The sequence below is a fragment of the Ascaphus truei genome, chromosome 2, assembly GCF_040206685.1.
Source record: "Ascaphus truei isolate aAscTru1 chromosome 2, aAscTru1.hap1, whole genome shotgun sequence".
Classification (NCBI taxonomy): Eukaryota; Metazoa; Chordata; class Amphibia; order Anura; family Ascaphidae; genus Ascaphus; species Ascaphus truei.
In genome coordinates, this window is record NC_134484.1 from 63,298,259 (window position 1) to 63,325,340 (window position 27,082).

At 41.7% G+C, this 27,082-nt stretch overlaps 1 protein-coding gene across 1 annotated transcript in view; it reads left to right on the forward strand.

Moving 5' to 3' along the window:
- Nucleotides 1-19,423: 19,423 nt before the first annotated feature.
- NCALD (neurocalcin delta) overlaps nt 19,424-27,082 on the forward strand; it is a 123,541-nt gene continuing 115,882 nt past the window's right edge. The window contains exon 1 of the mRNA XM_075582576.1: nt 19,424-19,486. The gene's annotated coding sequence lies outside the window, so the exon portion shown is untranslated. The remainder of the gene's footprint in view (nt 19,487-27,082) is intronic.

Genomic DNA, 27,082 nt, shown 5'->3' on the forward strand with positions numbered 1-27,082 from the left:
CAAATGTTCCTAATGCCTCAATGTCAAAGATTATGTGTGGCTGCAACAGGCTCCATGCAGTCAGAGAAAGCTAGGGCAGTGGGCTGAGGAACACCACAGGAGAAATGTACACAGGCATACAGATCCCGGCATTGTGCTTGTTTTCATCCATATACTGTATTGCCACCTATTCTGTGTACACACTGTGTTCATTTTTATATGTATGCGTATTATACCTTTGGTGTTCAGTAAAATATTTATCTTTGATGTATTCTGGTGGACATTTCTATTTTGAGTGCTGGGAACTCTGTATGTTTTGTATATGCTCCTCAGAGGGCTTTTGGGGTCTCTCTTTTTGTTCCTGTGCACCTTCACTTTATCAATTGCCATTTGTTTTGTTTAGGAGTGCTGTCTATACAGTACCTTATCCTTTTTGATCATCTCATCTTATTTTCGCTCTCTCACTTACTATTATCCATGGCTCTCATTCTATTTCTCAAACCACTCCTACTCTGTCACCTTAAACAATGTATCCTCTCAGCCGACCAGCCTCAAGGCTGTCATTAGTCCCCTCTTTCTTCTCTACATTGCCCCCCTCTTTGACCTCATCTCCTCCCATGAATACAACATCTGTTTTTTTGCAGATGACATCCAAATCTATTTCTCCTTACCACTATTCTCACGCAAACTTTCCACCCATATTTTTGCCTCTTTCTGCCATTTCCACCTGAATGTCCTCCCACTTTCTACATTTTTTTTTTAGGTTTTTTTTCTTCACACACATGGTGGGATAGACTTTGGTCACAGAGTCAGTACCACGTGTGGGTCACCGTCTGTCGCAGTCCCTCAGTTAGACTGTGGCATTGTAGCTTTCCTGCCTGGGTACTGTAAACACTTTAATTCTGGTCACTTCTGCATGTGGTTCTTTTGTTCTTGGTTTTGTTACTCAAGCTGTTACCGGAACTGTAGGCAACCCTTTGAAATTCAAGGGCCACCTCTCATCCCACTTTCATACCATATGTAGGAGACGATTGCAGTTGTAGAACCAAGAAGACATAAATTTGGGGGAAATAAACATTGGCTTTTATTTAGCCCGTAGCTTCAAACAATTCAGAGATGTAAGGCAGCATGCAAAATAAATAAGACAGGCCTATACCTTTGTATTGGCTGACTCATACTTCCCAGTCCCTATCTGCATAGCTGGGAGGATAGGCCTCTTACCAACCTCTGACCCAAAGTCCAAAGAGGTAGCTCTATACATCAGTTCGGGTCTGGGTTGCTGTCCATGGGGTGAACCCCCTGGAGGGTTTCAGGGACCTCTGTGTCCTGGAATAGAGGGTCTGATTCCCTGAGATCCCTCTCTGACAGCACACATGTCCTTAATGCTAGAGAGATCCCCTGCAGTTTAAGCAGGAGGGTTTTCTACAAGACTGATGAGCCAGGTGGAGACTGACTAATTGTCTGTAGCTGCAATTAATCAGCTCCGTGCTGGACTCATCAGTCAGATCCAGGCTTTCTATTTCTAGCCCTTTTTAGACAGGGGTTAAGGCCCTGTCACAAGGATCAAATTGGCTTTTCAAACTCAAAAGGTGTCATTTTGCTCTGATCAAAGTCATATGTTTAACGTACTCTTAATTTTAAAGTTACATAAAAGATTCAATCTCTGTTGAAAGGTAATTTGGTATATGCAGTATCTAGGAACAAAAGATAATCCTTTTTGTAAAAAAAACCACTGTTCAGATTGTGATATGGAGTAAGAAGATAAATTGCATACTATAGTCTCCGATGTGCCTGTAGTTTGTGCAACCATTTGTTTACGGCCACCACGTCCGTCTGTCGGCCTTTATCCCTTCTTGGTAACAGAGGTTTGTGTGAGTCTAACAAATATTGTTGTTGTGTATTAGATGGTGTACCATTTCTATCGCCAAATTCAGAATCACTAGAGCCTGATAAAGTCAAAGTCGGATTCCGGCTTGGCCTGGCATGCAGATGTCTATGACCTCCCGACGGTCTCCTTGAGTCAGTAAAATCTGATAGTATCGGTTCATGATTGATTTAGCATTGTTGGATGTTTATTGAGGTTCTTAACTTTGACAAATAATATTTTAATCTTTTAGAACTTTTTAACATATTTTTTACTCTTTTATTGGACATCATAGTCACACATAGTTACTTATCACACACTATGTCCATTTTTATCAAGGTTTATTGTCATCCCCTTCACCTTGTGATGTCAATGAGACAGTGACATAACTTTATTCACAAAATTGTTGCTCGGTTTGTGCACATCTTAATTACACCGTGCGGTTTATAAGTGTTGTTTGTGCAATGCAAACACTGGTTTCTCTCCGCTACAATGGATTACTTTTTTTAAGCTGTTTCCTTTCTATCGTAGAATATGTTCTAAGAGGACATTCTGCTGAGAGGTTAAGTAATTGTAATAACATAGGACTGGCAAATTGCAGGTTATTTCGTTTTGGTGGTGAGCCTAAAAACAATTACTTAGCCAGTAAGAATATTTTAAATGATATGAGTAAGCTGCTTTCTCGTAAATAGCTCAAAGGCAGAGTGTTTACTTGTGCTGTCTTACTTCTTTTAGTACTTGCAGACACATAACAGGTGCACTGTAAATTCCAATACACTTCAAAGCATTATAGATGTAGGCTAGTGCCCCTGGCTATAGCCTTTCCACTGGCCTCAACATTATAAGTCCTGATAGGAACAGGCAGTGTTGGGATTAAACTCCTGCACAGGGCCTAGCCTACAGTTGCAGCCTGGATAGCTAAAATGTTGTCCTATCCAGGGGCAGGCCTACCAGCAGTTTGGAGTGTCATACCTGGGGAGGGTACTGATTGGGTCACATGCATATGGTGTGATGCCTGTCACTACCTGGACCCTCCCTGTTATGGGGCAGGGTTACAAGCCCCTCCCCTGGATATAAAAGTTGTCACTCCACCAAATTGTGTGTGTGTGTTCCCTCCCTCAGTGGAGTGGGAGTGATTCCGCTTACCCCATCAGGGGGTGAGGGAGCTGAGGAGGGACTCTTCTGGCCTCAAGCCCCTGGGGTCTGCTCCAGGGAATGTGGAGGAGGAATAAAGACCAGTTGTACCATCAAGAGTTTCCATGTCTTGCTAGAGAGAGAGTATGTGCCTGTGGGGACCAATCCTGCCTCTGCCAGGACCCTCATGGGATGGAGGTGCTGCACCCTAAGAAGGAAACCCCTGTCCTGTTGCTGCTCTCATACACCACCAGCGGAGCCCTCTGATATTCTGTGAGCTAACAGCACCAGAGCACACCCATGTAGCTACCACATCTCCCATAAGAGGGGGGGTGTGGGCAGGTGCTACATAACAATACAGGGATGGTAGCAACTCTCAAACAAGAACGGTCTTGATAATACTTTGTGTTCATTTCGAAAGAGCATCTGCTAAGGGTAGCACAATAATGTGAATTTAGCAGTATGTTCAACACTACATTCAATCGGGATAGTAGGATAGAAAGCTACCATTAAATTACAGTAGGGACACTTTGCTGAACAGTTTGAGTTGGGATATTCCCTACAAATCTGGGATGGTACCGCTCTGTGGGGGGACTGTTGACTGACAATTATGCAAATGTGAGGATTAAATTAGATAGAATCTTGGTTGCTAAATTAAAATCATACATAAATTCAATTGGTAACACATTTGTTATATTAAGGATTTTGGCAATAAACTTTATAAAAATGTAGTAGTCTTTTCTTATTTTATAGTCTGTAAAATTAGGAAGTGTCCTATTCACAGACTGTTTACACTAAAAATGTATACTATGTATAATTATGGTTTAGAAAATGTATATACCATTGTGTCCCTCAGAGACAATCTGCAGTGCCCCTACCTTCCTGAGATACAGGCAGTTACTTCCCCAGATAAAACAGAAGAAAAGTCGCTCCCCAATATACGAATTTGTAGATATAGTGAACACTTTTTAATCACCATAACTTATTTTGGGTCTGGTTGTAGATATAGTGAAGAATGCCTGCCCGGTGGACAGAAAATGGCTACCGGAGAAAGCCCCACAGTCGTAATTGTAGTTTATTGTGTCAAAATATCTCTGGAACTAAATGGATCCCGAAAGGGAAGAACGTGTTATGCACAATTCTAATGTTATGTACAGATACGTTATCCTGTTACGTTTGCTGGAGGAGTTTTTCAAAAGAAAGTAAAAGGAAATAAAAGACAGACGTTGAGATATCCCGTTAACAAATGCTCCGATCATCTGGTATCTCTGAAAGGAGCATTCCCCACTAGGATAAGAGTTAGCTTAGGACAGCAACATTGACACAAGACATGTGGGAATTTGACTTTTTAGGTTAGGAATTTTTTTTTGCAGCATTTCACTATTTTTTGTGGCATTGTTTTGAAAGTGGCACTGAAAATACCAAGATCGCATAACCAATGCCACCTGCACAAGTTTGGGTGAACTTTTACATTTTTTCACGGTGTGTTCACAAACTGTTGCGAAAAGCTGTCACATCCCTAATTGGCAGCTTCTAAAAAAATCTGGTAAGTATTTTCAAATATTTTTTGCAACTTTTACTGTTGCCATGGTAAACAAATGCACTGGGGTTTTTGTGTAATCGTTATCTGTCTTTTGGTGACAGGACTGTTTTCCTGTCCTCAAAGCCAGAGGTAAATGGTTGTTGCAACTTTGTTCACGTAATTAGTCAAACAGATAGATATAGCACTGTAGTTGAGGTGCTTGAATGCAACAAAGCTGGAGAAGTGCAAACCCTATTCATTTTCAACACTATATAAATGAGTCAAATAGTTACTTTACAGGTGGTAAACAGGTGGTCTCCAGAGCTGAACCGAGTTATTTTAAACTCCGGGGACACCCTGCTTCCCAAGATACCTCCAACGATGCCCTGGTACTGTCCCCTCCAGGGTGAAGAATATGGTGGTGTAAAGGTACGGTGTCATGTGGGCAATAGGAAGCGATTTAGCTGTAACTTTAAACCTGCATGAAGAACCACGGCACCTTCCGAGGTCTCAGGAAGCAAGGGATCCCCAGACCTGAAATTAACGCGGGTCCAGAGACCCCTGATTCTCTCCTTGGGTGATTTCATTGGGATTACATCTTTCTCAATTGCACTGATAACCACTAAGTGTGATTGCGCCTTTAATATCTTGTCTCATTGACAATAACATGTTCAGAATGTCCTCTTTAGCCTTCGTTTTAAAACAAAATGTAGCCTGACATGTAGAACTTTTTGCTTTAACAATGCATTGCAACCCTCTCCCGGAATTAATGTAACTAGAACTATTATGAATTGCGCAGCAATCCAACCTCCAAGAACATAAGACAGGATTATTTATCTCTCGCCCTGAATCATCCTTGTACTCAGCAAAGTTCTGATGTTCACATAACTACTGGTGTCAACGCTAGAATCCAAAACATCAATAATGCTGACAAGGAGTTCTGCCTTATCCCTCAGTGGTGAATTACTAGTTCAAGTGGCAAAAGTCTAACGTCTTGGTCAGACCTTCATTCGGCTTCTTTTGTTGATAAGACCAGATAGTGTTGTCACAGGAGACCAGGACTAATACCAGGGATCAATATCGCCAGACAGAACACTAGAGCTTATAAAATTAATTTATTGGAAAAACATATCCACAACTGTACAAAAGACACAAACATCACACATACCCAACTGGGGAAACTGGGGAATACCCTGTCTAACTAGTCACAGGGACCTACTTGCAGAGATTTCCCCTGTTCTCTCTTTGCCCAGTGCCTACAGGACTGGTTTTCAGGCCTGAGACCAGTACTGGATTGGACACTGAAGTTTCTCCCTGTCACAGCAACACCTCTGTAACTCTCTGCAGGCTCTGTCTGCTAGGGGTCTCCCTCCCACCTTTTTATATACTTAAACCATAACATTGCAACACTCAGGGCCAGGAGCTGCCTACATGCCCAAGCCCTGATTGGTGGGTAGGACGGCAACATAACATTTGCAACAATTCTACTGCAAACATATTAACCCCTGATTCCTGAGGTGCTGGAACCAAGCAAAGACATACATATATACATAACATATAATACAATACCAATGTATTACTGACAGGTAGGGGTAATGGCAGACTTAACCTTTATTAACAGCAGCCATATTTACCCCTACCGTCACAAGTGTCCTTTACTACTGCTCTATTTGTTATGAAGAGGGATAATGTGATGATTTGAATGCAATTAAATATTAATTAAAATAACAGTGAAATATTGTTTTTATGTTGTTGTTTTGACATTTTCATTTATTTTTACCACGAGCGGGGATTTAATTGCACAGGATCTATTTGATACTCAGGGTGCTTGTAAAGTGATTGCGAGTGTTTAAACATTTTTTGGCATGTTAAATGTTTGCTGCATTTTGTTAATTACTCAATGTGGGAACCAAAAACACAAGTATAATAATCAAGTCTAAGATGTAACATCCCTGATTTACTGCCCAACCCACAAAAATGGGATAAAATCACAAATGGACCAATTTACAAAGTGCTGAGCTGAAGACAATACGTCTTTGTGAGTATTTCGGAAGCACAGAAATGTGCTCGTCCAGCCCATACACCTGCTTGCCCTAAAAACAAGTAAAGAAATCTAAACCGTCTGGTGCAAATACCAACATCAAAGTTATTGACTCTGAAAAAATGTTGTGGTTTCTGGAAGAAAATCTTTAATTAGAAGCCAGAACGGTTTGCAAAAAAAAAGTGAAGCAGTCAAACACAGCCCGCTGTTTCTGTGCAGTTGTCTTTCATTGTAACTACATTGGGTCATTGTGTAATATGCAGGGTTTCAATATAATGTTTCCTTTCTTTTGGTTCTGCGAATATGAATACAAACTTTGGGTGACCCGTCAGAACCTGGTTCAAGTTCCTTATAAATTCAGTGACAACATCTGCTAAAGTATTAAACTGTACTATGTACAGTAGAAAGCTCTTGAAAAAGTCTCCATTGTGAAGCCGAAACGTTGAGCTAGTACAGACACATTTATTGTACCATTTGGTGTCCCGGCTTTTTTTTACCTCTCTCTAGCTCAGCGGTGTGTCCAATATCTTCGCCACCTGCCACATGTTGCACATAGGACACTGCATTGTGACGAATGCATTAAAACCTAACTCATGAGAAATAATCATCCTTCCAATTCGTCGACGCGGCAGTGGCACAAGAGCAACGTTGTAGGCACAGGGGCAAGACTATTGCAAAAGACAAAAAAACAAGGCACACAACGCACATGGTGAAGTAAAATTAAAAATACAATTTACTCATAAAATAAGATAAGTTCTGCATACATCAATATGGTTAAAAATGAGCAGTTGGTAATTGGGTATACCACACCAGTAGACAGCTGCAAACAGCACTCCTCACTCGATCGCAGGGTGCAGGGGATTGGTTGTCATCTGATGGCAAGCTGGTGTTTGTAGATGCCGTCTCCCTCTCACTCAAGACGGGGCAGGTCTCAGTCTTTACTCCCAGATGATCCTGGAGCACCGATCAGCATCGGCGTGTAGCAGCCTCCACTGTTATCCGCATGTAGGCACGTTTGTCACGTGCCGCTTCTCCTCTACGGAGCGCCCAATAATGACGTCACAGTCCGGTCGCACTCTCCTACGAACCGCCTGCAGGGGCTCAATGCGTGCAGTGTAGTGAAGGATACACGCCGCCTCTTGGAAAGGAGATTTCTGCACCGTGTCTTGCGGGAAACGGGGAGAACACTTGTATAGAGTGTTAGCACCAAACAAGAGGGTACTAGGAAATGAGCAATGACACCACAGGCCTCCGGGTGTCATTGCTCATTTCCTAGTACCCTCTTGTTTGGTGCTAACACTCTATACAAGTGTTCCCCCCGTTTCCCGCAAGACACGGTGCAGAAATCTCCTTTCCAAGAGGCGGCGTGTATCCTTCACTACACTGCACGCATTGAGCCCCTGCAGGCGGTTCGTAGGAGAGTGCGACCGGACTGTGACGTCATTATTGGGCGCTCCGTAGAGGAGAAGCGGCACGTGACAAACGTGCCTACATGCGGATAACAGTGGAGGCTGCTACACGCCGATGCTGATCGGTGCTCCAGGATCATCTGGGAGTAAAGACTGAGACCTGCCCCGTCTTGAGTGAGAGGGAGACGGCATCTACAAACACCAGCTTGCCATCAGATGACAACCAATCCCCTGCACCCTGCGATCGAGTGAGGAGTGCTGTTTGCAGCTGTCTACTGGTGTGGTATACCCAATTACCAACTGCTCATTTTTAACCATATTGATGTACGCAGAACTTATCTTATTTTATGAGTAAATTGTATTTTTAATTTTACTTCACTATGTGCGTTGTGCGTGTAACGGGTTTCCCCCCCCCCAATCTCACATTGGCCCGGGAAATCTAACCAATCCCCATTACGTGATCGTGTATGGTGGTGCACCTGCAAGTAACAGGACTCCTGAGTCTCCCGCTTGATGGTATTAGGGGATGTCATCAGGACAGGTAGCTGAGGTAGTGTGTGCGAGTCCTACCTATATCCAGTGCAGCGCCTCCACCTCATCAGGATCTGTGCTTCCGCAGGGAGATGGTCCTGGTGAGGAACTCCTTCTTGGTGGTGCCATCCACTGCTGAGTAACTTCACACTCACACAGTGGAGGTATATTCAAACAGGGCATCTTTATTGATGGTTGGTATGGGCAAACTGCCCCTCACAGATAACAGCTCAGCCACTCATCTCCTTGCAGCATTCCATTAGGAAGGTCCCTTCTCTAATAGATCTGCTTTCCACCTCTACTCTCAGAGAGATTCTCCAGCTTCTCTGGCTGCTGTCAGCTCCTCTCCTGAGCTGCTTTGTCTCTCTCAGCTCCTGTAACTCTCCTGCGTATGCTCACTGACTCACAGCTAGCAGGAGACACTGCAACAATGTTGCAGACCTTCACGTGCCTCTCACTGACATGAGCAGCTCAACAACAGGAAACGGAACTTCTAACTTTAGGCAGTGCTGTGTCTTATATCACCCCCCGGAGAACAAACATGCCCTGTATCCTAAGTGGGAACACACTGCATGCTGTCACTTCCTTTGGGGACATATGACACCTCACCAGGGTGTGAGGGCAAACCTCATTGATCTGTTGCTGGCAAGCCTGCACACTTACCAGGGTTACTGCCAACATGAGAAAGAGATATGTACACCAATCTTAGACCTGGCTACATGCGCCTTGTTTTTTTGTCTTTTGCATAGTTTCAGGGGTGTTGGGACACCCCCAAGAAGGGCTGCAGACGTAATTTATGTGATCTTCCCACAATTAAGGTTGAAATTTCTATTTTTGATTATACTATCACTGTGCACTGCACATTGCATACTGTGTTTCACTAACTATTAGCTGCGCACTGAATCACCTATTCTATTATCGCAAGACTATTGCGACTGACACAAGTTGCGACACGATCAGTCATTGTTAGCAGCTACGAGCAACGAGTCGTGTCGCCGCACTTGTGCCTGCGATTATTACATCATCACACAGTTTCAAGGGACCTCAGAAGCCAGAAGGTATTTCTTTTTCTAACTACTTATCTTCTTCAGTTCATACAAATGTAGCATGGTATGGTTGTAGTGCTGGGTGGCTCACCCGTGGTCTTCCAGGAGGCTTGAGTCTCCGAAGATGGTAGTGGGAGCAGCAACAGACAGGCTTTTGGGTTCGTTCCGTACAGCGCCTCCATTCTGCAGGGATCTGCCAGAGGCAGGGAATAGTCCTTACCGGAACCCCTTCCAGTAATTCACACGCAGGCAAGGAACAGTTCACCATTTATTGGCAGGCCAGACCTGATCCTTCCTTCTCTTGCAAGAGAGGTACTTTACACACACACACACCGCAGACATGGAACACTTCCCTCGCATCTTTCATGGTCGTTCTCCCTGACTAGGCCGCCCAAGGGCTTGAGGCCCCTGAGGCTAGTTGCACCCCCCTTACACCTTGATGGGACACCGCCCAACTCACTAAGGAGCAAGCTACACTCTTCTAAATTTGGATAGGAAGCATCTTTTATACCTGGGAGGGGTTAGTAACCCTGCCCCCAAACTGGGCAGGTTTAGATGATTGACAGGCATCACACCATACTTCATGTGATCCATTTAACCCCCCCTCCCACCCCCCATGCATGATACTCCCAACTGCCATTAGACCTGCACCTGGATATGGCAACAAATTAACCAGCTGCACAAGGGACTCACATGCTGGCTTTAACAGGGACTTATTACAGTTTGAGAAAAACTGCCTTTAAATCCAGCAGTGTGCTGGTTAATTGCACACAGGCAATCAACCAGGCTCCACCTGGCTGATTAGGACTTTTAGAAAAAGCCTTAGCTGAGAAACAGGAGAGAGATTCCTTAGCTCACAATGGAGCTGCCATAAGAAAAAGGAGGGCTGTGTTCTGAGAGCAAGACGCCAGACCTCTCTGCCAGAACCCTCAAGCAGACAGCTACCTGGACACCACTGACCGAAGGGCCACCTGCATTACGGTACCGCTGAGACTTTGGGGTGATAAGTTGGTAAGGGTTTCCCCCCCCCCCAGCCTTGCAGAGAGGGACTGGGGAAGTAAGTTAGCCCTTACACAGGGATAGGTGTTTGTTGCTTTATGTATATTTTTGTTTGCTGTGTTATTTAAAGGAACAGGCAATAAAGCCTTATATTAATTTCACCCTAAAAACGGTCTCCATTTTGCATACCTCTGCACACACCTCTTACACTGGCGCATGTGAGAGGGATTTAACCCTAACACTGCCTGCACCTTACCAGGACTTACATAGCCAGGGCGCACTAGGCTACACAAAGATAGTAATTATTTACTCTGCAGTGTTAAAGAATATACCTTTAATATTATTTAATATAGTTACGTATAATATAATGTGGCGAATATGGAAAGACGACAACTACAAGTGTGGCGAGCTTTGAATTCCTATTGGACACTGCTGCTCTAATTGGTATGGAAATCCTTTTAGGAAATGTGGGAGGGGACTTGTAAGAGACATGTGCAGAGATACGCAATGGAGACAGTTTAAAGTGAAACTAAAATTAGGCTTTATTGCGCCTGTCCCTTTAACACAGCAAAAGTATTCAAAATAAGCAAAAGAAAACCTACTCCACTTTGGAGAATATCTACATATGTAGTCCAGCCCTCTCTAACTGGGTGGTTAGCTAAGCTAATTACCAGCCCCAAATATATATACATTTATGCAGATATATAACAGTCCCAAAAGAAAGTCTTATCTGTCTCTTGTAGGGGAAGCTGCTCTGCTCTCCTGGGTCAGCACCTTTGTGTGCTAAGGCAATGTCTGTCCAGGTTTAGAGGTCTGGTCCCCTTGTTTTGCTATCAGCATACAGTTCAGTCCTTCTGCAGCTCAAGACATCTGTTCCTCTGGTCAGTCCAGTGAGGACTAAGGAAGAATCTGTCTGTCCTTCCTTGGTTCAGTCCCCAATTATGAGACGAAGGAATCCTCCCTTCCTGTCTCAGATCAGGCTATTTCTGAGAGAGCTCTAATCAGCCAGGTGGATTTGGTTAATTGCTGGTATGCAATTAACCAGCACACTGCTGGATTAGAGGCAAGTATGTTAACAGGGATAAGTCCCTGTTACAGGACTCATTTAAATATAGTTTGCATATCCATTAGCATATCTCCCAGCCGGGTACCTTAGATGTGTTCCTTTTTGAGCATAGGTACAGGTATGTCTCCCTAATTTATTTAGAGGGACTTTTGAGGGTCTCTCTCTGTCTCTCTCTCTTACGTGGTGGAGTAGATTTTTGGGGGGTTTAAGTGCAGTTACCACTAATATTGCCTAAAGTTCTCCATGTGATGCCCATTAAAAGCAGATTATCCAACCTTATTTTTATGTATTTATTTCCTACTTTGTTTTTTATTTGAAAAGGCTGTTTATTCTCACTTTCTCAATGCAACCAGGCAACACAGAGCTATTTTCCATGCAGACATACTGTAAATGGATATTATCACAAGAAAAGGTTTGATCCTAATCTTCTCAGAAAAGGTTCTCAGCAGCTACACTAGTTTAGGTTTTGGGCTCCAAATGTTTTGAATAGAAAAATCATCAATCAGGGGAAACACTAGAGGTGAAAACAGACTTCCTACTATGCAGTATTGTACAGAAAGCTTGAGCAAATACCAAATAAACCTGCTGTGGGTGATCTGACCCTCTAGAGAAGTAGTCTCACGGAATATCATCACACTTTACATACTGAGCACTGGCTGCCTGCTTCCCCCATGGGTTTACTAACCCACAATAGAAAAGGGTATGTGTACAGTGATTATTACAAAGGCTCATATTTCATTAAATCATTTGTTTGAAGTCAGTCACTTCCTAGACCGCGCTTATAGTGCCGGCGACAGCGAAGCAACGTCACGTTAAATCAAATCCATTGACTTAGGACCTGCATACTGGTCATGCCGTGAAGTGGCTGCAGGCTTATAACCTTTTGGCCAAAGGGTTTAACTAAATGACCCTTTCTCATGAGCAGATAAGCACTGAAGTATTGCACTAAATGTTGTCATTTTGTATGTTGCGCTGGCCTTTCTGTTTTTGTTTGTATATCTTGCCACGCTCTGCTGTATATATGATGTGAGGGTGGGTGTTGGGGTTCTGGCGCTTGATAAGTTATGCGGCTGTTGTTGCTTGGAGGTGTGGCTCCTCCTCCCCATGGTTTAAAGCTCGCCCCGCTGCACTTTCCAATTAGCAGTTTTTATCATGACCCTGTGATTCACAGACCTAGTATGGTCTTTCTCCCTCCAGCAGAAAAGACAGGTACATGAGAATTGTGCCAGGTAGTGTTAGGACCTGCACACTGGTCATGCCGTGACGTGGCTGCAGGCTTATAACCTTTTGGCCAAAGGGTTTAACTAAACGACCCTTTTTTACGAGCAGATAAGCACTGAGGTATTGCACTAAATGTTGTGTCATTTTGTATGATGCGCTGGTCTTTCTGTTTTTGTTTTTAATGCATTGACTCCATCTCATGCGCGTGTAGTAAGCACGACGCGACGCGTGACGGTGCGATCGCTGTAAGTAATTTCAATTTGATTTTTCCAGCGACTCTATAAGCGCGGCCTGAGACGTAATCTAAAGCGAAGTTTCCATGAATTTTAGTGCTTGCTTACTCGAAAGAATTCCAGCCATTGCATTATAGCCTGCTGCTCTCATAGAAAGAGATTCGGAAAATGGACTTGTACAAAAGAAGTCTGATTGTATGGTATATTTATTATTTTACAATGCCAAACATTTAGCATGCACGAATGATCTGAAAACAGCGATTACGTCTTCTGAAAATGAGGGAAATGCCCAAATTAAGTGAAATACTGTTTATTCTAAAAACACACAAGAGTAAACATGGCAGAACAAAAATCCATCAGTATAATATAATGAGCTGTCTCGCAAGCTTGTAGAACACGTTTTTAGATACGTCTTTATATTTCTATCTTGTGTCAGAGCTCTGAGGATTTACAACAGAGTTGTCTGGAAGGTATATATTTATCTCAGTTTAGGGGTTTTGAGGTTACAATTACGTGCTATAAATGGCTTTAAGCAATACATAAGGGTCATCATTATCCATCATGTTCGAGTTACTGGAGCAAGCTTCAGGTTACTTCTATTAATTCTGAAAGTATTTTGCTTAAAGGATTTCAATTAAGAAGTTTTTCGTTTCTTTTTCATCCTTTCTTCTCCCCCCCCCCCCCCCCTCCTGTTAAACCAGCGGTTCACAGTAGTACATACATTATGACTGCTTACTTTTTCCTTTTTATTTCTATTCCACTCCTTTTCCGTGGAAATGGTTCTGGTTTATCAGTCTAACGCCTTCTTTCCCATAGCAAAAACAGCTTTGTCCCATTGTATAACAGAATAATGGCTTTCTGAATGCAAGCATGGGGCTACTGCTTTTTTTTGAACCACTCCAAAGTAATTTTGAAACAAACCACTTTTACAAACATAATTTCTTTTTGGGGTTTTTTCCAGTCTCTCTTTGGAAACCATAACTGCAAAACCATTAGCTTCCTTGAAGAGGAACTGGCAGCCATTTTATGCATTACTGAAAAAACATGGTGTATTTGAGTACAGTACAAGTAGCTTTATTAGTCTAAGAGAAGTCTTGATTTGTTGTAGGTTGTGACACCAAATGACTGAACTATAGAAAAGTATCCCTCATTTATACACCCAGAAAAAAGCCTCCCCAAAATAATATAACCTTTAGTAGTAATAATTAATGTTATCTTTTATTTGGGGGTGGGAGGGGCTTTTTCAATGGGCATAAAATAGTAATAGTTGTCTCTAGTTCAGTCATTTGTAAATATATACCCCTTATTGCACCCCTCCATTACATATTTAAATTGAGAAATCTGAGCAAGATCAATAAAGTTGAGTAGAGGTCTATAAGGTTGTTACACCAACATGAGACTTGCTAATAGATGAAATTATAGTGTTCAGAGCTAAACCTTTTGAGATTTCACAGGACTCTTCTTCATGGCAACTGTGGTATAGTAACTATAGTGTTGGCTATCAAGCTGCTCACCATTTCATCTATGTAGAACTATTATGGTGGTTGGGTTAAAAAGTATCTCAACTTACTTCAAATCTGAATGACATGAGAAAATAAAAGAACAATATGGCACGGAAAAAAAAGAAGTGCCAGTCCCTGTATACAGCCTAGATTTTCTTGTTTTTGTTTTAAAGGTGCACCAATGTGTTTGAGCCCTTTGCTGAGTTCCTCTTTCAGGGGAAATATGCCCAACTGTTGCCGAGTTGCTTTCTGTGACATGGAATTAATTGCAGCTGTGCTGATATATTCTTGAACAGTCGTTCCATAATTCCTATTTTTCGATGAATTTTACACCACATTCAAAATGTTCCTTTAATCAAGATACTGATCATACCCCATTTTAAATGAGATACGTGCGGACATTTGTGAAATGTAGCAGTTCTGTATCTGTGAAAAAAAGTCCAAAAAAGTACATATCCCGAATTAGTGGACACAAATAGGTGCTTATTTCATTTTTTGTGTGTAACAGATCGCACAGCAGTAGAGCTCCAAGTTACCAAGGTGAGTTACCACTACTTTAAAAATATATATAATCGCAGCCAGTTGTTGAAGCAACAAGGGAATTACTCAAATATTTGTATTCGTTAAGGATTGGGGGAAAGCTATTTGTACACGAGAAAGATGTATACTAGGAGTGGCCAACTCAGTCCTCAAGGGCCACCAACAGGTCAGGTTTTAAGGATATCTCGGCTTCAGCACAGGTGGCTCAATCAGTGGCTCAGTCTTCGAGCCACCTGTGCTGAAGCAGAGATATCCTCATCATCCAGCCACCACTATAAGAGACCTTCCTATGTAAGTTCAGTAGGAGACGGGCAGAGAGGGTAACATATACAATGGAGAATGGGATACAAGCTTCCTAAAATAAATGTAAAAAAAATGAAATCAAAAGTGGAACTATAAGCCTGTAAATCGAAAAAGAGTGCGAGCCTGGGCTCGTTAATCCAAAAAATTGTGCTACTCTCTAATCGTAAACAAAAAAATAAATAGTGTTACTCTGGGATCATAAATCAAAAGAAAGTGGTTCTCTGGGATCGTAAATAAATAAAAGCAGTGTTATTCTGGGTTCATAAATAAAAGAAGTGTTACACTAGGATTGTAAATCAAAAAGTAGTGTTACTCTAGCACAGTAAATAAAAAAGTAGTGGGACTTTATGTGTACTACCTAGTACCACCGCACTTCAATCACGTATTGCAAATGCCTTTTTCATTACTTATTAACAATCCAGACTATAGTTCTTTACACGTTTACACTTTCACAATTTGCTGTAAATAAGAATCAGTCTTATCAGTTGTTAGGGCGTTGGTATTGTGCAAAGTATCCTAAAAGCGGCAATACGTCCTCTCTTATTTGAATATGTAAAGCATGTGGCAATGTATCATTCTGCATCGTTACCTGAGCTGGCAATCATTTGGTGCTCCTGTTATAAATTTGTAAAATACCTTATGGTGTTTAACATAATGGCTACTGCAGTCAGTGAGTGTAACTCATCAGCTACTTATATTACTAAGATAATATTATCTATTGTTACACTTTACAGCTCAAACTGCTGGGAACATTTGCAACAAATGATCACAAACAGGAAAGTGTTGCAAATATCTTGTGCTTGGGAGGTGGACTAAACCCTGCTATAGAAATCAAAGAATGCTTTAAAACTCATTAAAATGGCACGAAGAGTGGAATAATAATTTAAAAAATGCAGTATTATCTAATATGACAGAATTGATTTATAAAAATAAACCCATATACAATTTCACATGTTTTGCGGCTGGCCCACATATTCTCCATGATCTCTCCAGTCTGGTACTGCTTGGAACCAGACAAAGGGCCTCATGCAGAGAGCAGCGCTATGCAGAATTGGAGAGGGGGAAAAATTTTACCTTTTTTGGAGAGTTTTTATCTCCATATGCAGAAAGGGCAGAAAACTGCCTTTCTGCATATGGAGAGTTTCAACCAGCGCTATGAGCGCTGTTGAAACTACTGGGGAAAAAATCGCGTTTTTTTTTTTTTTTCCCCTCCACCGGCCGCGGAGCGCCAGCTGCTTGGTGGAGAGGGAAAATGTTGAAAATCGCGCCATTTTTTTGGCGCGAACAGCCACTAGATGGCGATCGCGGCTCTCTGCATACGGCAGAGAAAAAAAACTGGAGAGAATTTAAACTCTCCAGCCGCGCGGCGAATTTGAAGGAAAAAAAAAAAAAAATTGGCGCTTTTTTTTTAAACTTGCCGGTTTCTGCCTTTCTGAAGGCAGAATCCGCCAATTAATGCCGCTTTCACTTTTTGCGCTGCTCTCTGCATGAGGCCCAAAGAGCCCTTACTTTTCTTTTGGAAACTTTATTTATAAATTGTTATATTGTATCAAAAGTTTTGCAAGTATTTTACATATGGTTTACACTAGTTTCATGATTTGATCATCAGGAGAAAAATTAAAAATACCATGAACCCAGGGTACCTCTAAATAGTACAATATATATTTTCCAGGAACTACATATCCCTAGAATTCAGAAAGAAAACAGTGCAACAATCTCATAGTATAGTATATATTATCAAATGATTGTTCAATAAATGCCAATAAAGTAAAAGGATTGCACTATATAAATCCTTTATATTTATATAGTGCAATCCTTGTACTTTATTGGCATATCAGACGCACTGATAGAGCCCCATGAGTTTGCGGCCAAACAAAACGTTTTGACAGTCTGTTGGTGGGTCGCGGTAACAAGCGACCAAGCCGTGACGTCATCAGCGGCCGCCAGAGTTCGGCGTGTGTGATTGGCGTTTACTGTCAGTGCGGATGGGTTCCTGCACCAGCACTCAAGATACAGGAGGCACAGTCGGACGCGGACCAAGACCAGACGATTTCCAGCGGTCAGCTGTATACTGAGAGGAGTTCCAGGACTTCCTATCCAGCCGGAACCTGTGGGATCGTCTAGCCATGTGGGAACCAGCGGTCACTTCCAGTGTGGTAACATGTCCATAACATGTCATGCCCTTAAATTGCAGCATTGATGTATGTGTAACACTTACCTATTGAACACTCATTTGACAATGTATACTACACTATGAGATTTTTGCGCTGTTTTCTGTACTAGCCCAAGAGGATGTTGAGCCATCCTCTGTAACCAGCTGCAGTATCTCTCATTTGGTCACAACACAGATTTATTATTACTTTCTGTTTCCTCGCTAATTTGTATTATGCACTTATATATCCCTTTTTTTATGCATCACCATCACGGTTTAAATATTGTATTACATTTTTATATGTTGATCCTACTGGACAAAATTAATTGATTAATAATCACTAAGGAGACAGTATCTGGTGCGCGGTATATATATATTTTTGTTCTCATGTCACAAGAATGCCTCATGATATAATAATTTCTTTTAAATAAAAGCACCAATTAAAACCAGTACAGCTGTACCAGAATCAGTTGCTCACACAGTTAAATGTATTTGTTATTTATTTCAAACTGTTTTTAACGCTACTCACCAAGAAAACTCAGTACTAGAGCACGTGTAGGAACTTAGGGAAGATACCCATTCCAGACCTGCAACCAGGACCTACAGAAAACATACTGTATACAGTTTGGTATGTCTACACATTGACTGTATAACCCTGTTCATTTAATGTAATCATGTATTTGTCATCATAACTCTGTGCCCAGGACATACTTGAAAACGAAAGGTAACTCTCAATGTATTACTTCCTGGTAAAACATTTTTTTATAAATAAATAATAAATTATATATTAAATATAGGATATTCCTATAAATATGAATCATTGATATTATCTCCAATTAAATATCATTTTTTTACGGCACTTCAACTGCTGCACTGTTCAGTATAACAGCATTTCTCTTATTCAGCGGCATGCAACGGGAAGATTTTATCATTAGCAATTTTTCTCCATCATTCAGTCTTGGAAAAGCCCTTTTCCGCTTGCTCCTTTCTCTGCCGGAGATGGGCCCGCACAGCGCCGCTCCCGATTCATTTTGCAACGCGGTACAGGCTCTCCCCTCCCCCCCCCCCCCCCCCCGGGAAAGGGTTAACTCAAAACTCTTGCCATCAAGTCTCAGCACACATGATGTATAGTAAGAAAGGGTTTCCCTTGTCTGCTTTTAACAATTGCTGCACAGAACAACAGCTGAACTAATGGTCGCTGCCTGCTGCCTGCTCCCCTGCGCATTGCTAATTCAGCTGAGCACTGAGATCATTACTAATCCTCACTGCAAAAAAAAATACATTTTCCCAGAGTGAAAGGAGGCACTTTTTGTTTTTGTTGAAATATTTTTTATTGGGACAGCGAATTACAAACCACGTACGTGAACAAACAGAGCGACATGCAGTATTATGCTTTCATATACATAGGGGGCTTAAAAAATTATTATTTTTTACTATTTCTGTCACCACACAAAATGTTTGTCAACTGCTTTGGATTCTTTAGAACTGGAGCCAGCCCCATGCAGACAGGCTCAGAGGAGACTGGCACCCCAGCACCCTCATGTCGGATTTGGATAAGAATAATAAGGGGTGCTGTGCAAGGAAGGGGGGGGGTTGGGGGGGTGTCAGGCAGCCTGTAATGATTCAAATGTGCACACAGTAGTGACGGATGACCTATTGAAATAATTTCAGAGCAGTACTGTAGTTGCTAAGACAACCAGCGCTCTCTTGGCTTCTTTCATGTGGCCCATGTGACAGTGAATTTGACGTCAGCTGGAGGCAGAGCTTGTGCACGAAGCCACACACAGCCCCGGAGCTTCAGTGGAGACAGTGTGGTGTATGGTGGAGCCACAGGATCGCTGCTGCTCTTGCTGCTGCTGCTGCTGCTCTTGCTGCTGCTGCCTGCTGCTTCTCACCGGCTGCTAGAGAATGGAGTATTAAAGATCTGACTATTGATCGTATCTGGTAAACCAGCTTTTTTTGTTGTTGTTGTTGTTGGTATCTATAACATGCGTTGTAATGCTTTGTGCCTGTTTGACATGCAGGAATGTGCAGCAGCGTTTGAAGGACGGGTGAAGTTTGTGGGGTTTGGGTGCTAGCACATGCACACGGCAATGGGGTGAGGTAGGGGGGTGAATGTGTGTATGCAGATCAGCAGAGGGGAGTGTGGGAGCAGTCTGTGTGTGAGTAAAGGGCTTCTTCTGCACATCTGTGTTATTGCTGAACTGTGTGTAACTAGTACTTTACATACTATGGTGTTTACATGCTCAAAGTGCTTCTTCCTTGTTTCCGCCTGTAACCCGATCCCTGATTTCTAAAAGCCCGGCAGGGTTAAATATGCTAATTAAATTAGCTGTTTTTTTTTTTTCAATTAATAAAAGTAGGTTGCCTTTGTGATTAAGACTTGATGGTAAATCTGTATTTTTATCATGGTAAGGGTTGCAAGTAACTGTGTGTAGATATAGATGTACACATAGACAGGCTTATTACTGCACATTCAGTGTGAACAAAAATAAGTGTATATACACACACCCTCTCTCTCTCTCTCTCTCTCTCCTCTCTCTCTCTCTCTCTCTCTCTCTCTCTCTCTCTCTCTCTCTCTCTCTCTCTCTCTCTCTCTCTCTCTCTCTCTCTCTCTCTCTCTCTCTCTCTCTCTCTCTCTCTCTCTCTCTCTCTCTCTCTCTCTCTCGGTAATCTGATGTACCTCTCTATACAATGAAACTACTGTATGAGCTACTAAATGTACTGTACATGTCTTCTGTATGTCACTGATACTGTTGTACTGCACACTATCTCAATGCCTTATAAATACATACAGAATACATAACATTTTGCTTATCAATTATGTTTCAAGGAAAGGAGGGAAGCTTTTAAGAAAGTGACATGAGATTTATTTAAGTAACATGATGCAGTATGACGGTGATACCAAGTTTTAACTGATTATTTTGCTGCTTCATTATGAAGTTGTATGTTACTATGCAGCTAGCATTCATCGTAGTTCTACCGCCTCATATTTCAGCTGTTGCTCCCTTCTCAGACCCAGCAAAATGAAAGGGGAAAAAAATCATTCATGCTTCATATTAGATTTATCAGAGTAGCACCTGGCACATCTTCTTTTTCACGTTTGCTGCCTCCAGCGGTGGGCAACTCCAGTCCTCAAGAGCCACCAACAGGTCGGGTTTTCAGGATATCCCTGCTTCAGCGCAGGTGGCTCAGTCGAAGACTTACCTGTGCTGGAGCAGGGATATCCTGAAAACCTGACCTGTTGGTGGCCCTCGAGGACTGTAGTTGCCCACCCATGCATGCATCCTGTCACTGCACTAATCCTATGTTGTTTCCCAGCTCCATACCTCCTGCCTCTTCTTTCGATATGAGTGTTATTGAATGGTGATTGTGTATGACCCTCTCATACTTACACCGCTGCATACAGTGTATTCTAACAGATTGCAAAGAAACAACTGGCTGTTGTGTAAAAGCATGTGACGTGCCAGGCAATTCCCAAAACAGGCATGCGGTTTATTGTCTTAAAAATAAATAAGTAATAACACGAGTTCCGACGATTATCCACATAGATTGATTTTACAGCGTACGGTATAATGTAAACAGGGTGAATATGGAAATAGGAAATGTAAAATGAGAGTACACCCTTCGGCAAAGAATTCAGGACGTGAAAGGTTTTGACCCGAGTGGTCTAATAATTTGTTTTAGGCTTAATATATCTTGTTTTAGTTATATACTTCTACATTTTTACTTGTAACCCCATCTATTGCTGGGATATATTGAAGGGGGATTACAGCACAGTGCATTACAGAGCCAGAGGATTTCATCTAGCACATTAGTGATCCCGATTTCATTAACCCCTTCACTGCCCAAGGGGCCCAGTAACCTGAACACAGGAGCACACAGTTTGACACCTCCTTCAGTTGTGAAGTTGCCCTGTGTTACTTTCAAGTTTAAGGGTTCACCAGATACCTTGTCATAAAGCTAAACGGTCTCATGCTGAAAAATGGGGCTACTTTTCGTCCAGTTTAGCATATTAGAGCTACTTTGCGAAGCCACATCGAAGTAAGTGGCTCGTGGCTTTTATTTCAGGTTTCTCTTTACATCAAAATGTGGAAGTATAAATCATTCAAACTATTATATTTAGTTGAAATGTTGCAGTTTTTTTTAAGAGCCCATATAAATGAGGACAACTTAGAAAATAGCTATTTCTTATTGTTTATTGATAGAGTACCAACATATTCCATAGCGTAGTACAGTGAGGGAGCAGTACTTACTTTAACTAGAATGATGAACAAACCAACGCAAACCGATACAATGGGTACCGAGGGCTCTGCTTGTGAGAGCTTATGGTCTGCAGGGGGGCACAACTCCAGTCCTCAAGACCCCCCAACAGATCAGGTTTTAAGGATATTTCAGATTCAGCACAGGTGGCTCATTCAGTGGCTCACCTGTACTGAAGCCACCTGTACTGAAGCTGGGATATCCTTAAAACCTGACCTGTTGGGGAGTGTTGATGACTGGAATTGAGTACCAGTGGTCTCTAGAGAAAATAAGGTGCACAGTTGAAACAAAAGATCCAGGTGACTGTTTATTGTGAGTGTGTCCGGACGGAGTTTGGTCCAGCCCACGGCTGCTCCCGTTTGGGTTGAGAGGGGAAGAGTGAATGTGAGAGGGGTGTCAGGCTTCCTTAAACTGGTGTGTTTTTGGAAAGCTGGGGTGATATCATTTACTTGTATTTGAACTTTCAGTAATGCATTTTGTAAAAACTGAGCAGTTCTGTATCAAGCGTCCTATCTCTACAGCAGAGGCATCACTGCAGCAAACTAATTGCACCAGATTTTTCAAGGAAGTAAGCTCAGATTTGTAGACATGTTATTGTTGCCAATGTTTGTATTATTTTTGTCTTGGTGTTTCATCTGGAAGACTTTGATACACAGCCTCCATATGGGGTATATTTATCATATTCTCCCAACTAATTAAGGGAAAAAGCCCAAATGCTATCTATGGAATTCCTCTCCTTCACAAATCTGGCATAGTTTCTTTTTCCACCAATTTTGCTGCCGGGAGACATTGATGAATAGATCCCATTATTTCAAGATGTTTAGTCCCATCATGTCTCAATCAAGATTCTTCCACTTCAGAGATCAGTGCATTTACAACTAGAGGTCCCTTTGAGACCTCCTGCTATGCTTCCTTTTTAACAATGTAGTGTAAACACGTGATTAACCCCTCGACAACCAGGAGGCCCTGTCTTTGCTGTGTGTTTCAGGCATCTATGAAGGGAGAACCGATTTTATTCTGGCTGCTTCCTTTATTGTCCTTATTTTTACGTTCGGGAAATAAATGTATGTAGCAAAAATAATTTAGTGCAGTGTTTGCCAAACGTATTCTGTTCTGGACAAGACTATAACAAAGCAGACCATCTGACGGGAAAAGTTTCACTAAGGTTTTTTGCTTGTCTTTCTCTGGATCCATTATTATAAATATAGAATGACCAGCTTGCCCAATTATTTAACAAAGGTTGAACTTGATGGACATATGTCTTTTGTTCCATCTTCTCTATTATTTATGTAATTATGTAACACTAACCATTCGTCGTCTTTACAAAATATGTATAACTAGCGTTTACATGATGAATATAGCCACCTATTCTTATTCATTTAATTATTTCAAATTTATCATAAATCATATGATTTATGGAGAGAATTTGTGGAGAGAATATTCAAATTGTTTTATTTTTGCTTCTGTTTTCCTCACTCCAGGACCAGCCTGAGCCTTAAAAACCATAGTAGAGAGTACAACATGTATAGCCAGTGGCAATCATAGCGTAGGCTTAAAAACTGATTGTATGTATTTATATACATACACACATACATACAATTATACATACATACAATTATACATATACATTAAATCAGGGGTTTTCCGCCTACGCTATGATTATACTGTGTGTGTGTGTGTGTGTGTGTGTGTGTGTGTGTGTGTGTGTGTGTGTGTGTGTATGTGCGCGCGCGTATATATTGCAGAATAAATGAGTTCTTCAGTATTAGGTGATACCTCTTTTATTTGGACTAACAATTTGTCATAGGACAAGCTTTCGAGAGTTTTCCTCTCTAAATTGTTAATCCAAATAAAAAAGGTATCACCTAATACTGGACTAACACGGCTATTTCCGTTTTATATATACGTATACATATACATATACAAGACATGGATAAGAACATTAAACATAAAAGCAAACGTAACGAAAAGGCAATCCCAGCAACAAATAGTTTACTATCTCATCGATGGAATGCTGAGGGAGCGTACACAAGCAGCAAGAATACATATACGGACAACCCCTCCAGGAGGGGCCAACTCCCATCCTCAAAGGCCACCAACAGGTCAGGTTTTAAGGATGTCCCTGTTTCAGCACAGGTGGCTCAATCAGTGGCTCTGGCTCAATCAGTCTTTGACTGAGCCACCTGTGCTGAAGCAGAGCTATCTTGAAAACCCGACCTGTTGGTGGCCCTTGAGGACTGGAGTTGCCCGCCCCTGGAGGCAGCATCTGGCTGGCAAACCAATCACATTAAAGAAGATGTGCCAGCTGCTACTCTGATAAATCTAGTATTGAGGATGAAATCATTTTTTCCCTTTCATTTTGCTGGGTCTTAGAAGGGAGCAACAGCTGAAATATGAGGCTGTAGAACTACAATGTATGCTAGCGGCATAGTAACAAACACTGTTTGAGACACCTGTGCTGAAGCAGGGATATCCTTAAAACCTGTCCTGTTGGTGGCCCTTGAGGACTGGTGTTGTCCAACCCCTGATCTAGAGGATGATCGGGCAGACTATTTCAACGGAGCGGTTGGCCCCACCGAAACGGAAGTAGAGTTCTCTCCACTCTCATTGGTCCCCGGCGGTTGGTCACGTGATCAGTGCTGAGCACAAATGCCAGAGGTCCTGTGGCACTCCGATGCTGCAGAACCGCTAGCACTGTAAGGCCTTGAATTAGACCAAGTGCCGCAAGGTGGCAGCGCTATTCTGTGACGTCACCCAGTGCTGCCGCCGAGCAGCATCTTGCTTATACCGGGGAGATGCTGTGAGAGCATTTACACAAGGCCGTGTAAGTGATTTAATATATCTTTCAAGCACACCCACAAATATCTATTTAGATACTCTAGATACCCCAAATTCTTCAACCTGTGCTCCCCCTTTTTTCTCTCTATATCCTTATACCGGGGAGAGAGAGATGGGGAGGCATGGCGGAGACGTGGCCGTGAGCGGTTCGCCCTCATTGGCTGAACCACGTGACACGGCCGTCGCAAGAAAAAAAAACCACATTTTATCAGTCTCTTCCCCAGCCGTCCGCTTTGCAGTATGGCGCGCCGTGACCATCGCTCGCGGTATAAGCACTTTCATTGGATGTAAGGTACTTGTTTTGGCGCCACGCGGCGCTGCTACATTCAACATCGCACGTGTTTTGGGGTATATTCACGGCGTAAAGCTTACTGGTTCCACGTAGTGCAAATACATTTTGCTTTACAGGAAACCGTGTGACCAATTTAAACATACTGTATCTATCAAACTTACAAAGGAACTTGAATACTTGAATATCTTTTTGATTGTTTATTTGTGCTCTATTGAACATAGTAGTCTGTGTAAAAACATAGATTTTGCCATGAAATCAATATAGGAGTGGTATTATCACCTCTCTTCTGTAAGTGTCAATATATGAAGGCCCTTTGCACCAATGTTATCCCATATGCATTAATTTGCAACATGGAAATTGTCAATAGGTGTAAATACTGTAGGAAGATGTTAAAGCAGCAATACTACATCTCCCCCTCGCCCTCCACCCCTTGTTTTTTTCTTATATGTAAAGTATGTGACAATGTATAATTCTACATTGTTACCTAAGCTGGCAATCGTTTGGTGCTCCTGTTATAAATCTGTAAAAATCCTGTTTGTGTGCCTAACGAAATGGCCGCCTTCTGACTTTGTGCTGCAGTCTGTGAAATGCTGCAGCTGATATGTAACATTATATTACTAAGTGTAACACATTGTTGTTACAGCTTTCAGAGTAATAGACAGTCTGCTGTATGGAACTGCAACAGATCTGTTTGTGATACTTTGCTGCTTTAGGGAAGAGCTCAAAAAGGTGTTTCAGAGCTTGTTTTAAAACAGAAAGTGGATATGACTTTCTAAATGGTTGCTGTAGCAACCAAAGGATGATCAGTGCATTAACAAAGTAATTAAAAATGACATTAGGAGTTTAAAAAATTTTCAGACAGTATTATCAAATACTACAGAACTGATTTATTTAAAAAAAAAAAAACATATCGGATTTTTCATGTTTTGCTGCTTTAAGTGCTGACCCGATTAGAGTGGAATCTGCATGCTATTTCAGTTTGTTTTTCTTCGAATTAAAAACTCTGCATAGAAGGTGGTGTAAACCTCCCTGGTTGCTAATGCGTGTAAAATGTAGTAAACTTGATTAACAAGTTTGTTGATCGACTGCAGCCACAGACAGAAAGCGAATGGAACAAATTGTCAAAGCATAATGTTTCTTACCTTGCTAAGTGCTACTTTTGAATCTCACTGCGGTGTCTTTATGGAGATAAGCTGTACTTTCTTCATTATGTATGTGGTATTTTTAGGAGTATTTTTTTTTTGTGGGGATGGAAACTAGTACCGTACAAAACACTTGTGTGCAGTTTTTCTTTTGTGACTTACCAACAGTACAATATAACCATTTTTTTTATAAACGGCATGCACTCTCTACACTAGCCTCTTGCAAATTAGTTCTAATTTCAATGTATTATTTTGTGTGCCCAGTGTAATAAGTTCCCTTGTATTGATTTTCTTCAATGAGACTACTGTAGCTTTGTTTCTTTGAAAAAATGGGTCACCAGAGTGTTCATTATTACTTCTGACTGCTCATCTAGGTCAGAACTATTCTTTTGTGACATTATCTCTAGGCCCATTAAAGTAATTATATTTGACAGAAAAGCTGCATGACATTAGAAAACTGATTAGCATTGTATTCTATTTCTCCTTTTTTTGCGCAGTAAACTCCTGTTCACCTTATGCAAACGCATGGCTACCAGAAATCTGTTTCCTGTAACACTGTTCACATGAGCTTTTTCAGTACAAATGGTGTGCTTTGATATAACGGCTTCACATGTACATACCATGACAGGCCTTTCTATAGACGTACGTTGGTTGCATTATTATTTGTTGTGAACCAACTTCTACACTAAAACAAAGCAGCGGAAAAGCCGTGTGTTCAGATCAACCCATGTAGTGCTAGAGAGACCTTTGAAATTCCTGTGGCACCCCAGGGTGTTTTGAGATATCCTGTACACAGGTTTATTGTATTTTCCAAATGGTGTACATGAGGGACAACATTATTATATTTTATTTAATACTGTATGCTATTTGGGCTAAATAAGGAAGAAGTAGTGGCTCAGTGAGTAAAGACGCTGGCTGATAATGACCCTGAGTTTGGATCAGGTTCAATTCCCGGTGTCCTTGTGACTTTGGGTGTTTGGGAGTCACTTTATCTCCCTGTGCCTC